The following is a 3,826-nucleotide window of genomic DNA, read 5'->3' on the forward strand; positions in this document are numbered from 1 at the left end:
TGAGAAAATCCTGGGCCATTTTCCCTTCAAATTGTTTTTGTCCCATTCTCTCTTCTCGCTTTTGTACTCCAATTAAACACATAGTATACCTTCTCTATGTATCCACTTATGCTCTTTTCTCTGATTTCCATCATTTTGTCTCTCTATCCTTCATCCTGGAAATTTTCTTCTGATATGTCTTCCAGCTCACTAATTATCTCTTTAGCTGTGTATAATCTACTTTTTGACCCATACATTTAGTCTTCATATTCGTTATTGTATTTTTCAGTTCTAGAATATCCATTTTTATCTTTTTTTATAATTACAAGTTCTTGACATTGTATTTTATTTCTTTGATCATGATAAGCCTATTTACTATGAATTTGAGACAGATAACACCAAATGCTGGAGTCCCCATTGATCTATTTTATTATCCATTGCTTTTCAGACAATAGAAACAAATTAAGTTCATTGTGTTATCTTGTATCATCATCTGTCCTGTAATTTTTTCCCTTTTTTTCTTATTGAGGTAAAAATTACATACAGTGAAGTATACAAATCTTCAGGGTATGCTCAATGAATTTTGTGTATGTGTACACTTATGTAACCATCATGAAGATCAAGATCTAGAACATTTATATCACCCCAGATGTTAGGCCAACCTTGCATTCCTGGAATAAATCCCAATTGGTCCTAGCGTATAATCCTCAAAGTCACAGCCTTAGGCATGCACTGTCACTCTAGGATGACAGTGGTTTTAGGAGGGCTCTTTTGTCTCTTTTCCTGATCACATTCAGCTTTTAAGCTATACTAATTGCCAGCTGATTACTTTATTGTTTTTGACAATGCTCTGACGCATATATTGTTCCACATCTGTTCCAACTAAATTTGGGCTCCTTTAAAGGTGCTGTTTGTTTTTTGTTGTTGTTGTTTTGTTTTGTTTTTCTTTTTTTTTTTTTTTTTTGAGACTCACTCTGCTGCCTGGGCTAGAGTGCCGTGGCATCAGCCTAGCTTCACAGCAACCCCAAACTCCTGGGCTCAAGCAATCCTCCTGCCTCAGCCTCCTGAGTAGCTGGGACTACAGGCATGCGCCACCACACGTGGCTAATTTTTTCTATTTTTAGTAGAGATAGGGTCTTGCTCTTGCTCAGGCTGGTCTTGAACTCCTGACCCCAAACGATCCTCCCACCTCGGGATCCCAGAGTGCTAGGATTACAGGCGTGAGCCACCGCACCCGGCCAAAGGGGCCGTTTTCGAAGTCCGTGTTAGAGATTTGTTCTGACCCTAAGAGGGATCGTAGCTGTCTCTTCCCCTGAGTCTCTCTGGTATACTGGCTACAGTCTGGCTTGTGTCTCTCATGAAGCTACCAGCTTCCTCTTAATTGCTTACCAGCCATACCTTCACTGTTTTTGAGTGTGTCCTTAGGCTTGAAGTCCACAAACTTTGTTTTCAATAAAGTCAGTTCTTTGGGAGAGAGCTTCAGAGCTCTTTGTTCTTAAGGCTTGTCTCTCTCCCTGGACAAAACCTCCGAGATGGGTGGGAGCAGTGGCCTGCAGCTCTCTGAGAGCTACCCCTGCTTTAGGAGCTGGTTGCTCTATGGGGCATTAGCCTCTGTTCTTATCGACTTGCCTCTCCTGGCACGTAACCTCAACCTTACAAATGAGCCAGGGCCGGGGGAGATCAGGGCCCCAGTATTCTCAGTATGCCACGCCTGAGGTAGAGCCTCTGCCCTAAAAGTGGGGGCTGGGTGGAAGCAGGGAGCTCCTGACCTTTTTGCCACACTTGCCTAGAATTTAGCCTCTGCAACATGTGGCTGGAAGGGAATGAGAAATGCTGGTGGCCTGGGAGCTAGACAGACAAAGAGTCCTGTGTTCTCTCTCCACCTGGAGTGGAGCTGCCGTAGCAGGCTAGGAGTGGGGAGGGTGCAGGCTATAGTTTAAATGCCACAGACTTCGGTATTCTTAGACTTCCAGTATATTTTCTTGAATAAATGTTTAATCATTCGCTGTATGACCTTAGGGCAATTTCCAGAGACCATAAATGTATTTATTTTCTTTTTAGTTTTCACAAGTTTACTTCTTTCACTAGGAAGTGAGTCCAGAGAGGTCCTCATGCTGCCTTTCCAGAAGTGGAACGCCAATAAAGCTTTTATATTCTACCAATCCCTATACCCCAGCTTAGATTTACTGAATCAGAATCTAGAGGAGTTGGCCGGGCGCGGTGGCTCACGCCTGTAATCCTAGCACTCAGGGAGGCCGAGGCGGGAGGATCGCTTGAGGTCAGGAGTTCGAGACTAGCCTGAGCAAGAGCAAGACCACGTCTCTACTAAAAATAGAAAGAAATTAGCCAGGCAACTCAAAATAGAAGAAAAAAAAAATCAGCCGGGCTTGGTGGCGCATGCCTGTAGTCCCAGCTACTGGGGAGGCTGAGGCAGGAGGATCGCTTGAGCCCAGGAGTTTGAGGTTGCTGTGAGCTAGGGTGAAGGAACTACACTCTAGCCCAGGCAACAGAGCAAGATTCTGTCTGAAAAAAAAAAAAGAATCTTTAGATGTGAGGATAGGAGAATGAAAGGCAGGAATCCATATCTTTTTAAAGCTCTTCAAGTGATTGCATCACAGTTTTGGGAACCACTAGCCTAGAAGTCTACGTGCATTAGTTGAGCCTAAAAGTTTCCAAGTAGACCAGAAGAGACCTGAGTGTATCAGATGTATACCGTGTCCTTGGCACTGAATATCTATTATGTCATTTTTACTCCTTTTGGACAGGACTGGTGTTCCGCTGACACTCCGGTGTTTGTGGCTGGCATTCATTCTGATTGGTCAGTGCTCACACCATAACAATAATTAAATATTTGGAAATTCATCTGCTTGTAAGATGAGGAAAAAAAATGAGTCTCAAAGCGATGAAATTATTTGCCCCAGGTTAATAACTAGTAAAGAGAAGGGCCAAGATTTAAACTCTGGCCCTTGTTTCTCTAAAACCCTCGTTGTTGTGAAGTTTTACAACCTTGTATCTGAGACATGTCCCTTAAAGTCTGCTGTTCTTGGTGACCCCAAGATACCCTCAGGAGTTAATGGGCCTGTAAGATGGAAGCCATGGAGTTCCTTGAAGAATTATCCGTCACGACAGAGGAAGAGCATTCCAAGAAACTCCAAACCTCCAGGCTTCAAGTCTCCCTGCCTTGGAAGCTCAAGGCCAAGGATATTCGAGCCACCGCGACCCGAAACTACTTCATTCAGAATAAAGAAACTGAGACCCTCTTGCTCCAGGTTGCCTTCTCTGTTGGGCTAGGCAGCATGTGGCGTTACCCTTACCTGTGTCAACGGAATGGAGGAGGTAAGGCCAGGAGCCTGGATCCCGAGTTTCAGAAAGGAGTTTTAGGGCAGGGAGACTAGACTCCTGGGTCCTGGGGGAGGAAAAAGCTGGGGTTGGACACGTAGAGTCCTGGGGGGTAATGGGAAGGGGGCCAGGACTCCTGGCTGCCTGAGCACAGCCTCCGACTCCCTTCCTCAGGCAACTTCATCCTGATACACTTCTTCATGCTTCTCCTATTCGGGATTCCCCTCTTGTACATGGAGATGGTCGTAGGGCAACGGCTGCATGTGGACAACATCCAGGCCTGGAAGAAACTCGTCCCCTGGCTGGGCGGCGTGGGCTATGCTAGCATACTGGTAACTGAGCGCCCAGACAGCAGGCATCCCAGCTCACCCCTGTGGTCTCCTGGGCCCCTGTCTCTACCCACCCCAGCCCTCAGTCCCACTGTGTCCACCCCCAGGTGTGCATGTTGATGAGCTTGTACAACAGCAGCATCGTCTCCTGGACCCTGTCCTACCTGGGCAACTCCTTT

Source organism: Propithecus coquereli, unplaced genomic scaffold (assembly GCF_000956105.1).
Source record: "Propithecus coquereli isolate 6110/MARCELLA unplaced genomic scaffold, Pcoq_1.0 Scaffold193, whole genome shotgun sequence".
Taxonomy (NCBI): Eukaryota; Metazoa; Chordata; class Mammalia; order Primates; family Indriidae; genus Propithecus; species Propithecus coquereli.